Genomic DNA, 13,576 nt, shown 5'->3' on the forward strand with positions numbered 1-13,576 from the left:
ATAAAGCAAAAAGAGTTATATAAGTATATGATATACTGAGAGTAAAAGTTATTTAGCAAAATAGAATTGTTGGTATACTACAGCTAAGAAAAATAAAGTGAATAATGTAATTCGTTTATTTTGTTGCTGTGTACATATACTTGTGGTATAGAAACTTAAAAGGATTTTAAAATTTTTTCATAATAATAATATAAATTACTATTAAATATATCCCCTATCAAATTATAAGTGATAAATGACCCGTTATCTTCCTAATTCACTAACAAATTTAACAGTCTAGTTTTAGTTTAATAATTTATGGCAATAGTGGATCAAAACAAAATTTTTAATATAAATATTACTTATTAAATATGGACATACACAACAAATTGGCTTCAAAACTGGTAGAATTCCTGAACTGGTACCAGTAACTACCATTTATTAAGTAATTATTACATGCTAGGTATCATGCTAAAAACTTTTAAAACTCATTTGATTTTTAAACCAAAGTTTTAAACTCATTTAATACTATAGTTTGGCATATAATTTCCTTTTAATTTGCTGGTAGTTAAATCTATCAGGATGAGGTTTAATGATTAATACAATCATGTGTTAAAGACAAACTTAGAAGTAAATGTTGACTTCACTACAAGGCACTACCTAAGTGACTTGTTTCTCCATGCCAGTTTTAGGTCAGGAGATTCAAATTCATGCCTTGTAAAGAATTATTAACTACTCATATTCTAAACCCTTAGGGTTACTTGTGACTACTCAAGACTGTGCATATATTATCTATGAATGTACCCACTGTATTTTCAACAACATCTAGAGTAAATTATGGAAACTCAAAAACTATAAACCCAAGCAGGCATTCCACTCTGAAAATGGTTATCAAAGATATTCAAGCCAATGTTTAGTGGAATCTGAAGTCTAGATAATCACCTATCTGATTTAACCTTTAGTGCTTCTTCCTTAGCCCATATCCTATACCTTTTTACCAACTGCCCTGTATTAGAGTTACCAAACTACTAGGCCTTATGACATGTATAACTTAGTTCTTTTCATCTTTTTTCCACATCAGACACACAGCTACACTTTGCATCTGCTTGGCCTCCAAGATCCTGAATTCTGAAACTTCCCTCAGTGATCAAAATCCACTACCTTTTTAACTTTTTCAGCCTTTCATGCCTACTAAATTTGCATGTACTCCCATAATAACAAAAGCCAATTGCTTAACTGTAATTCATGATCCATCAGCCCCATTCTAGCCCTAATTGGCTGTCTATCCATACTGGATGCTGTGACCAGTTATTCCACTGATGACCTCATCAGCACCCATAATTTCCTTGACTTGTTTGTCCTATGGATATATCATAAATCACCTGGAAGAACTTGCTAGCAACATGGTGGGGAAGACAAACCTCCAGGGAATATATTAACTTTAGATGTGGAATGCTGCCTGGAAATTTGCCCTTGTAACAAATTCCCCAGATGATTCCAGTATGTACTTAGGTTTGGGATCCAATGCTTTAGGATCTTATTATAGAAATTATCTTCTCTCTTTTGCAATTTCAAGCACTCCCACTTCATTGATCCATTTATTCAGCAAACAAACAGGCTCAAATTTCTCTGGACTAGGCTCAGATCAAGTGATTATTATCTTCATAAATGGACTTCATTCTTGAAAGAATAGTTTACATATACAGTCTGCTTTATCAACCTCTAACTTCTTAAATTCTTGCCATCTATCCCTCATATACTCTACTGAAACTGCTTCAATATCAACCAAATTCAATGGCCTTTTCTCATTCCTCCTCTTCTTATATGGCCTCTATCATTCAATGATGTTAATTAGTACTTCCTTCTCCTTTCTTCTTGGAATTCTATCCCAGGCAGGCTTAGATACCATTTTAGCATTATTAATCTCCAATTATTCTCCTAGTTATTCTTTTTCTTACCATATTATAATTGTTGACATTTTTCTCATCACTATTCTTTATACACTGGCATTTTAGTCTAATCTCATAACATCAACTATCACTCCTATATAGGTATTTCCAAATCTAAATGTTTTGCCTTGATTATGGTCCTCCATTTCTATCTATTATAAATTCTGTGTAGATTAACTCAGAAATTTAAGGTAAGACACATACTGATATAGTTTAGCTATATCCCCACCCAAATCTCATTTTGAATTGTAGTTCCCATAATCACCCCGCATTGTAGGAGGGACCCGGTGGGAAATAATTGGATCATGGGGTTCTCATGATAGTGAGTGAGTTCTCATGAGATCTGATGGTTTTATAAGAGTCTGGTATTTCCCCTGCTGGCACTCATTCTCTCTCCTGCCACACTGTGAAGAGGTGCCTTCTGCCATGATTTTAAGTTTCCTGAGGCCTCCCCAGCCATGCAGAACTGTGAGTCAATTAAATCTCTTTTCTTTATAAATTACCCAGTCTTGGGTACATTTTTATTAGTAGTGTGAGAACAGACTAATACACATAAAATTTTAAGTTTCCTAGTAGCCAGATTTAAAAACTAAAAGGAAACATTAATTTTTAAATACTTAACATATCCAAAATATTACCATTTTAAAATGCAACCAATATAAAGAATATTAATGTGATATTCTACATTCTCTTTTTGTACTAAGTCTTTAAAATCCAGTGTGCATTTTACACTTACAGCAAATATCAATTCAGACTAGCCTCATTTCAAGAACTCGACTCTAGAGAAACAGCAGTCTGGACATCTCAACATAATCACAAATTCTTTATGTCCAAACCTGAAATCCTCTCCTTATTGCCCACATTTGTTCATTCTTCCTTAAGTCTCTATTTGATCATGGAACCATAATCTTTCTAATGATCAGAATTTAAATTTCCCTTGGACTCTTTCCCCTTTTCTTTCATTGAATCAGTGTTGAAGTACATCATTTTCTAATCTCTCTCACATATAACAGCTCCTCTTGATTCTAACCATCAATGCTCAGTTTAGGCTCTCAATACATATTCTCAGATAAGTACAATTACTTCCTATTTCTTAAAGCTGTATGAACACAACTGTAGAAATTCCATATTTACTCAGCATGATATAAAAATGTAACTGGGTAGTCACTGCACAGGGAACAGCAAACATATCTTCCATTTACTCCACCAAACATTCCTATCTTTTTATTATGCTACATTTTATGGTTTTCAATTTGTTAAGTAGTTCAGTCATTTAGATGATGTTTTCCAAAGACTAAGGTCTTTGAGGTAGAGATTATCTTGAGAGTTGAAGAGGAAATGTTGCATTTCTAGGCTAGCCAAACTAGTTATGAGAATAATTTGACATATACAAATAATGAGGCAAAGAAAGTATATATTGTTTAAGACACCACTTTAGAGGGAGTAGAACATAGCTATTACAAGACTTAACTTTGGATTCAGAAAGTACTGATTTAAAAGCCAACTCTATCACTGATTAGCCAGGTAACCTGAGAATAGCTACTTAACTTCTCTGAGATTCAGTTTATTCAACTATAAGTTAGGGATAAGGTATGTAAAATATTGAGCACACTTTACATATTCAACAAATGGTAACTTATGATTTAGGTCATCTATTTAAAATAGCACCACTGTTAAGAGTTGTCTGTCATATGGGCATAGTTCTTTATTATATTATTTAGCACAAATGAATGTTATCTCTACTATATACAGCAACCAATTCTGTTCATTTTAAAAGGGCAATGAATGCATAATGCTGGCTTCTAAAAATCTATCTTTAAATAGTCAAAGATTTAGACATACTGTTGATGTAGCCATATAATATACAAACTCAGCAATGATGAATAAAAACTAAAAAATGACAAGGTGAGACAGAGAAGGGTAGGTATATACAGATTATTAAAAATTGCTTCATTATGATAAATTTTTCAAGTGATTAAAGATTTACAATGTTGTCAAAATCTTTGAGACTATTCAAGCAACACCAATGGTTAGTAGTAACTCTTGAAATGAAGTATAAGTTTTTAAAACAATCCTTAGATTACAGTCTAATTTTAGGATTCCCAATCTTACATTCTCTGGAATATCATCCTACCCACTGGCATCAGAATATATTTAAATATGTTAAAATGAGAACTAAAATTGTAAGTTTGGCAGTATATGATGACATATACTGCCAAACTATGGGCTTACTTTAGAGTCCAGACAGCATTGTCTTGGCTTCCTCAAAGCCTAGTCTCTGCTTAAATGGTAAAAGAAATGGCTTTTATAAACTGTTACTAACTCTAAGCAATTGTTTTCCTCACAGTTATATTTCATTTGAATTTTAATATAGTTTGCATGACATCAACATTTATCCACCAGATATTTCTGTATTGCATATATTTTTTTATCTAGTACATCTGCAACAAGTACTCCCTAATGGAAAAGAGAATTTCTCAAAAAAAAAAAAAAAAAAAAAAAACACACACACAAAAAAACAAACAAACAAAAAAAACAAACAAAAAAATACCAGCAGCCTAGAAATAAGAGTAGTTTTATATATTTAGTAATGGCAAAAAAAAAAATTACTAATTCATTTAGCAATTTTGGAACACCTAATATTTATATGGTAACATTCTGGGTACTGGCACAGAAATGAAGATGATTAAGAAAGGGAACCTTACTTTGCTAGGTTCTTTAAATCAGTTACCTCCTCTATCACTTAATAATCTTTTTAATGAACTGTGGTATGGTCATTTCATAGGTAAGAAGGCTGAAGTTTATGAAGATTAAATAAACACCTCATTTGAAGACACATAGTGAGTAAATGATAGAGCTAGAAACTAGAAATGGGACTATCTGAACTCCAGGTCTATGTTCTTTCTATTACGTTTCATGGACATCTTGAGAAAGTCTTCAAGGAGCCTAAATCCCAAGGAGGGATATAAGCCATGTACATCAATAATAAAAACAGCACATAATAAAAAGCAGCAACTTCCATGACAAATAAATGACTGAAGCATTTTGAAATTCAGTGAAGGAAAGAGTACTGCAGGACAAATAAGGGATGTTCTCACAGAGGAAGCATGTGAACTGGGCCCTGAAGATAAGCAGGAATTAGCTATTTACAGACAGAATGAAGAGGCATCCAAGCAGTCTGTCTAAACCAAGACAGGGAGATGGAAAAACAGGGCGCATGCTAAAACATGAAGGTATTTGGCTATTACATAAAATAATTTAAAGTGGGGCAAGGTAACTAGCAATAAAAGATAGCGCTGGGAAAAGAATCTGGGATAAAGTATAAATGCCAAGCATTTGTGAGTGGTGACAATATTTTCCTTCAATTTTTCCACACCTTTGGGCTTTCCTTTTTTTTTTTTTGCAACCAATTTCTCAACTGCTCTTAGTGTCTTCATTTAACTCACTATCCACCCATTTTAATACCTTACTAGTACTCCACAGACTTCTTAAATGGCTCTCTCAAAAGTAACTTATGACCTCCTAATCACAAATTTCAATCGCTTCCTATTAGATTGTAACTTAGACCCTGAAAAGCATCCAACTTTGTTGAACATCTTATGCCTCTTTGCCCCTCCACTATCTCAGACATAGTGTTGTCATGAGATCTTAGGACACTTATGATCTTATCCTACCCTCTTTGATATTCTTTCCCTGATTCCATTGGTTCTACTTTTCTACATTTTGCTCTTCAAAATTAGATGCTTCTCAACCTTCTTTCTTCTTTATAAATTTCATCTACCCTCAGGACTTCAATTCCCTCTGTTTTAATGCAGCCAACATATAAAATCAAGATTATTAGTTTACGCTCTTTACACATTTTCATTCTCAAGATTAAATTAATGTTTCTAACTGTCAGATGAGTAATTGAACTAGACATACCACAAATGTATCAAATTTCCCATTTTAAAAGTCAGATTGATAATGCAGGCTCCTCAACAAACACCAACTAATTCCTCTCTTTTCTATTTCTGATCCCACCTTCTAGTATCACTCTCTTACTTACTACATCTTTCCTTTTTCCTTTATAAAGTCTCTTCCTTTCTGTGGTTAGTGACAGCAATCTAGTTTGGGCCATTAGGACTTCACTATTTCAAGAGTCTTCTACTTGGTCTATATGCCTCTGGTCTGACCTTTCTTCCATTCATTTTATAACATACATGCCAAATCCTACAGTTCTACTCCCCTGTCTTCACAGCTCCCTAAATCCTACTGAATTATGTACTAATTTCTTTCCTAGGTAATTAAGTCTCTATCATGACCTAACTTCAAGCTACTTTCTTCAACTTTATCTCCCACATATCCTCTATAGTTATCTTAAATTTCAGTCAAAACATACTACGTGTCATAATTACCTTGGCAAATTGAGCTTCAGTACACATACTCCTTTGTTCATGCCATTTCCGCTACTTAAAATGTTGTTTCCCCCTATTTCTGTCTATTAATATTCCTCATTTTGTAAGCCTTCATGGAGAAAGTGGCACTTAAGTATAGCTTTGGGAAAAGTTGTCAACTTCATTGATCCTCAGTTTTCACATCTATAAATTGTGTCTATATTCAACATATGTAATATGTAAAACTGATGCAAAGATTTAGGATTAATATGAGTAGGCAGACAACCACATGCTTTTTTTTTTCCTTCTCTATCTGTAACCCAGGACAGTGCTGACTAATAGGTGCTTAGAAGGTCCTTATTTTTATATTCAAAATATACTACAACCAACTCATGACTTTTAAATTACATTAGCAATTTAAAGAATTAAAACTGTGAAAATTAATGACAAAGTGATACTAATTATTACACTAAAGATATCTACTCTAATGCCAGGGATAAATTGTTATCTTCCTTATAAAACTAACAGCATTCCAAATGATTAGACAAAGCATTTGGGTGGGGGTTGTGGTAAGAAATGTGTTTACCAAAAGACCTAGATTCAACATCATTATTTGGTCGATGAAAAGGCAATTAGTTCTCCTTCTTTGCCTCAGTTTCATAATCACAGAAAAATGGTCTAAGAAAGGCAAAAAATAGTATTTCTGAAATACATAATCAAAATTATGAGTGTAAAACGTTATGCCACACAGATCATTTTAATTCCTTTGTATTTAGCCTTTTAAAGCCCATTATGAATTAAAATTATTTCCTTAAATTATTTTCATTCACATCTAAGTAGTGAGATGCTGAATGTTGACTTTCATCCTAGACACAAAAAAGCTGAAGTATAGAAACAGCAAGAGATTTTTCAAAATTATCCAAGTCAATAATAGAATTTCAACATGACACTGACATCTTAATTCTTTTTTTTTTTTCTTTTTTTTTTTCCAGGTGACGCTTTTTAATCAGATGGTGTCTTTGGAGAATATCAAGAGTCATATGTGGGCCAGAGCAGCCAGCAGAAGCCCAGAACTCAGGGTGAGGCCTTGGGGAAACAACGGGCTGGGTGGGAGGTCAGCGATGGCTGAAGAATCCCTGAGGATGGTTGTATTTAAACGGCTTCATCCTGCCGGGAACCCTGAAGAGCCGCAGACCCATCTCCTGGGGAAATTCCTTCGGCCCCTCCACACTGTCATCATGGCTCTCAGTCCCCAGGTAAATATCCAGCAGCACACACAGCCGCTGCAGATGGTTGGTCAACAGCTGGTGGCTGGGCCAAGGGCCACACAGCTCCCTGCAGCAAACATTGACTTCGCTCTCCATGGTCTGAATGTTGTCATTATTGCTATTTGTTTTCTCCCTTTTCCAGTTCAAACAGAGCTGAAAAATAGGTGCGATGGAGGAGTAGCCAGGGTTCAACACCACAGCAGACTGCAGTGTGGCTCTGCCCCTTTCGATGACTGCCATATAGCAGAGATTGGTGTCCTCAACCAGCCCCACATCCACAATGTCTTTGGTGAAATGCAACTTCATGTAATCCTCATGGGCAACTGTCATCCACTTCACTAGGCGAGAGACAACCTTGGCAGGGAAGAGGTACTGGCAATGACTGGTAACTGGCACAATGCTCTGCTCTAGGGATGCAAACTGTTTGTGGTGAGCCAGGTGGGACTGCACCTGGTCTTCCGAAGTTTCATGGTGGTCTCCATGTGGCTGGCACTCAGTGAGTGGCCAGAAATCACTGTTTGCTGGCACTGCTCTTTGGGAAAGTGGAGGCCATCCAGCGCCTGTACCCACAAATAGGAGTGACCTAACTCAAGTACATAGTCGCTCAAAGTCAGGATGCCAACTTTATCAAACTGATACTGATTGGCTGGATTTGGAGTTTTCTTTCCACGATCCCTAGGATACAAGCAACTCAGGACTGAGTCAGGAGACAGCAAGTCACCTGCACTGATGGAGGTGATCAGCTCCGTGGCAGTTGTCACTTTGGCTTTTACTGTCATGATATTGAGGTTCATGAGGTAGAAGAAAGTCAGGTGAAGCACACTGTCATCTTTGCACTTCAGGTCAAGCATGATGGACAGTGGGTGACTCATCTGCGTCTCCTTGTGTTTGTCATCCAACTGAATCCCCAGCATGGGTCTCCAGCATTTTGTGGTCTGCTCCTCCTCAGCATCTGAGTCACTCTCGTCATCTTGGGAGTCCTCTGGAGGCTTGAACAGAGCCTTGGCTTCTTCTACTCTCTCTTCAGTTGCCACAGATAACGTCTTATCACAGGCCTGCCCATACGCAGTGGCCTGAACAAAGAGGACACAGAGGGGAGGTGGCAGGTGCCTGGCTGTCTCATACTGCTTGTGAGCCTGGCTGAATGGCATAAACAGGTACTCTTACACCGGAAGGGAAGCCTGCATGATGCTGCTGAGGCGCAGCTGGAGGTTGCTCAGGTACCCTTTCTTCACCTCAGTTTCCTTGAGGATCTTCTCCTTGTTGGATAGGCATTCACAGTACTTCTCTGCCAGCCTTTTACGCTGCTCCAGCTCCCAGTCCAGATGTGCCAGTGTTTGCTGGTGAGGGTCTCCCACGGTGACTTCAGCCTTGCTGATATCTGGTGGAGCCTCCTTATAAAACTCCTCTAAACTGACCAGATCAATTTCTTCATGCTTTGACTTAAACTCCAAACATTTGGTGATCTCCTTCTGTAGGTGCATCACCTCATACAACAGGTTCCGGAGCTGCAGTTAATAGCTATCTACTTTCTGCTAAGCCTCGTGGGTCTAATCTCTTCCTTTCTTCAACCTGATGTGGGCTAATCGGTTAAGCTTTTTCAAAGTCATGAAATGCATACAGCTCTGGATCTTCTGTTCTTCTATTTCAATTGCCACATCCTTGCCACCCCCGCTCTTCAGGTCTTGGATCTCAGCCATCAGCCTCTGTAGCTCCTGGCAGGTGTCTTGTATAACTCATAGTCTCTGCCAGGGTCCTGCAGATCCACCTCAGCCTCCTCACCATAGTATTTACCTTCCTGCTCGGTGTCAGATCGATTCCGCTTTCCTTCAGCTAGGGATCCGTTGCTTTGGATCACTTTGGGCTTTCGTTTTTTGCTTGATTCTGATGACAGGGTTGTTCCTTGATGTCAAGAGGAAACAGCAGAGACCTCACAGCTCTGCGAACCTGGGACTGCGGACATCTTAATTCTTTATGCAGTTTCACTTAACCTGCTAATCACCTACTAAGTGAAAAGTAATTTTAGACCCATATCTTACCTTTAAGTTAAATACTTTATTTATTTACAATTTTTATTGATTTATAATATTTGTATATCTTATCGGCTACATGTGGTATTTTGTTATATGCATAGAATATGTAATGGTAAAGTCAGGATATTAAGGATATCTATCACATCAAGTACTTAACATTTCTATGTGTTGGGTACATTTTGAGTCTTCCCTTCTAACTGTTTTGAAATATGCAATCCATTATTGTTAACTATAGTCGCCCTCCTCTGCTACTGAGCATTGGAATTTATTCTGTTTGTTTGTACTCATTATCCAAACTCTTTTCATCCCCCAAAACACACAAACCCAGATGCCTCTGGTATCTATCATTCTACATTCTACCTCCATGAGATCAAGTTTTTCAGCTCTTACATATGATTTAGAATACAATATTTGTCTTTCTGTGTCTGGCTTATTTCACTTAACACAATGATCTCCTGTTCCAGTCATGTTGCTGCAAATTATAAGATTTTATCCTTTTATAGCCAAGTAATATTTCATTGTGTATTTACACCACAGTTTCTTTTTCCATTCATTCATTGATGGACTCCTAGGTCGATTCCACAGCATGGCTATTGTGAATAGTCCTGCAATAAACAAGGGGGCATAGATATCCCTTTGATATAACAATTTCTTTTTCTTTAAATAAATATCCAGTAGAAGGATTTAAGCTGAATATATTCTATACAACAGGAGATACTATAAATAACTACATAAGAAACTTTTTATTACTACAGTGCCAATATATTTACAATTTTTATCAGACAGTTCACATTACTTGATTAAAGTAGTTTTCTAAAATCCTGCAAAATTTTTTTAACTGTGCAACTTTTGAACATGAGATTGAGGATTTAAAATGGCAATGTCAAGTATCTTGCATAACTGTCAGTCAGTTTTCATTTTTTCCTAGATGCTCTTTTCATTTTCTCCAGTTTCTAGGAATGTGCCTTAGGAAAATTTTTAGTTATACCTATTATTTTTTCTTATGTCATGAGAAATATTATTTTAATGTAAGGGTGATAAAGTCAAGCACAGATCTTCTCTAATATTCACATTTTAAAAATTGATTAAGATTATCAAGACCTGAGTATTTGACATGCTGTTAAAGAAATTGTAAATCTACATAAGTGGAATATGTGTAAGGTTCTTAAATATGCTGGTAAATGAATTTGCTTAGAGGTCTTGTTAAACAAGCCGATGGTTAAACACATGCCCATTACAGATCACTGTTTCTTGGACCTTGGATGTAGTACTTACAGTTAGTTTAAGCCTGCTATTTCCCAACATCTGATAAGAATTCATAACACAAGGAACTGATTGAAAAACAAACAGTATACCCTTTATGGTCTTTAGTCTGCTGCTTTAATCACAAAGATACCCAATCTGTTTGTAGTGAAACAGCTCAGCTATTGATGAAATCATAAAATAGCTGTAATAAAAGTCCATTGTATATATTAAAATTATAGATGTTTTGGACAATTTTTATCCTTATGGTATCATCAGCTATAGCAGAGATGTAGGTTTACCATATTTCAAAAAGTGCCAAAATATACTGTAGTTTATACACATATTTTGAAAATATATACTTACATCATGCAAATATCTAACAAAAGTTAATCAATGAAACTCAACTGTGTGTTCAAAGCTCTGTTTTACCTATTACTAGCATTACAGCATTGGACAACTAAGTTAACTAATCTAAGCCTCATTTTACTCACATAGAAATGAAAAGAATAGTAGGTTGCTGTAAGAAAGAATTAAGACTCTATGGAAATTATTTAGCATACTTGACAGAGTACTTGGCCCAAGAAACTACTAAATAGAAATTTGCTTCTCTTATTATGATTGCTCTCACCTCCACAACTACTACTATTCATATCCTTGCTATGTACAGAATCCAATACTGACAAAATAAGATCTCAGTCTAATAAAAGAGATTAAGAAAGCAAGTTTTTCCATTGTTTCCATGGATACACAGATTTCAAAAAGCACAGATTAGTTTTTGTGTTTGGGGCATTGCTTAAATTAAATATATGCTATGAAAGTGAGAAACATAATAGTTTTAAAAAACTAAAAATTACGAAATTCCCGTATCCTAATTCTGGTCACGAAATGCTTGAAACTGAATTGATTATTTTCTTTCATTATAACCTAGTTGAAAAGATAAGGAATAAGCAAGTTAACAAAGACATGCATACATAGTTAGAAATTCTATGAGGGATGTTAACAGAGAACCTACCTTATTTTAGTCTAAGTGATCCTGAAAGGTATCTATCAAAAGATAACATTTAATCTGAGAGCTAATGTTCTATGTGCCCTTTATGATCTGCTACACCACTACTTATGAATAGAAAGACTATGTCCCTATCTTTAAATATATTGCAATTTAGAAAGAAAAGGAGAAATCTAAATATACTTGTATATGGTCTTTAAACTTACAATCTTACTCGTTTCATATGAAAGATCACACGCATTTTTAATGAAAAGATTAGAAATCTAATGTAGATTACCCCAATCTTTGTAAGATCTCTTTCGAATCTTAGAAACTTTTATTCTTTTTCAAAACACACTAAAAAACAGTGTATCTTAAAATCATAAAGTGTCCATAATATCAGCAGGTGATGTTTCTATGCTGTCTAAGTACCAAGTAAAAATCTCAGAATCAAACATGTTATTTCATAACAAAAATGTGGCTTGACCAAAATTTCACAAAAATGGAGTACATTTGCCATGGCAGAAATCCAGTCTTTAGCCAAATGTCTATTTCACAATCCATTTTTACAAATGATATTAATTAAATATGAAAAACAAATTAGGTTTCCATTTCTAGTAAGGCAGCATAGTAGATAACCTGAAACTCTCTTGCGACCCAACACATAGAAGTGCTGAATAAGAGTACATTTTTAAAAACACCTTTAAAAAAAAGTCCAGTTCGAGATAGGTTCACAGCTGAATTCTACCAGATGTACAAAGAGAAACTGATACCATTCCTTTTGAAACTATTCCAAACAATACAAAAAGAGGGAATCCTTCCTAACTCATTTTATGACACCAACATCATCCTGATACCAAAACCTGGCAGAAACACAACTAAAAAAGAAAATTTCAGGCCAATATCCATGATGAACATCAATGCAAAAAATCTTCAAACCGAATGCAACAGCACATCAAAAAGCTTACCCATCGCGATCAAGTATGCTTTATCCGGGGATGCAAGGCTGGTTCAACATATGCAAATTTATAAATGTAATTCATCACATAAACAGAACCAAAGACAAAAACCACACGACTATCTCAATAAACACAGAGAAGGCCCTCAAGAAAATTCAACAGCTCTTTAGGCTAAAAACTCTCAATAAACTAGGTATTGATGGAATGTATCTCAAAATAATAAGAGCTATTTACAACAAACCCACAGTCAATAACATACTGAAGGGGCAAAAACTGGAAGCATTCCCTTTGAAATCTGGCACTAGACAAGGGTGCCCTCTCTCACCATTCCTATTCAACATAGTATTGAAAGTTCTAGCCAGAGCAATCATGCAAGAGAAAGAAATAAAGGGTATTCAATTAGGAAACGAGGAAGTCAAATTGTCTCTATTTGCAGATGACATCATTGCACATTTAGAAAATCCTATCATCCCAGCTCAAAATCTCCTTAAGATGATAAGCAACTTCAGCAAAGTCTCAGGATACAAAATCAATGTGCAAATATCACAAGCATTCCTATACACCAATAACAGATAGAGAGTCAAATCTTGAGTGAACTCCCATTCACAAGTGCTACAAAGAGAATAAAATACCCAGGAATTACAACTAACAAAGGACGTGAAGGACCTCTTCAGGGAGAACTACAAACCACTGCTCAAGGAAATAAGAGAGGACACAAACAGATGGAAAAGCATTCCAAGTTCATGGTTAGGAAGAATCAATATTGTGAAAATGGCCATACTGCC

The 13,576-nt window shown here is 35.6% G+C and overlaps 1 protein-coding gene and 1 pseudogene across 1 annotated transcript in view; both read right to left on the bottom strand.

The window, feature by feature from the left end:
- Positions 1-13,576, bottom strand: part of CWC27 (CWC27 spliceosome associated cyclophilin) — a 269,385-nt gene that overhangs the window by 147,727 nt on the left and 108,082 nt on the right. The gene's annotated exons all lie outside the window — the stretch shown is intronic.
- On the bottom strand, positions 9-9,478 carry LOC141585046 (THO complex subunit 5 pseudogene; annotated as a pseudogene).

This window comes from Saimiri boliviensis, chromosome 1 (assembly GCF_048565385.1).
Source record: "Saimiri boliviensis isolate mSaiBol1 chromosome 1, mSaiBol1.pri, whole genome shotgun sequence".
Lineage (NCBI taxonomy): Eukaryota > Metazoa > Chordata > Mammalia > Primates > Cebidae > Saimiri > Saimiri boliviensis.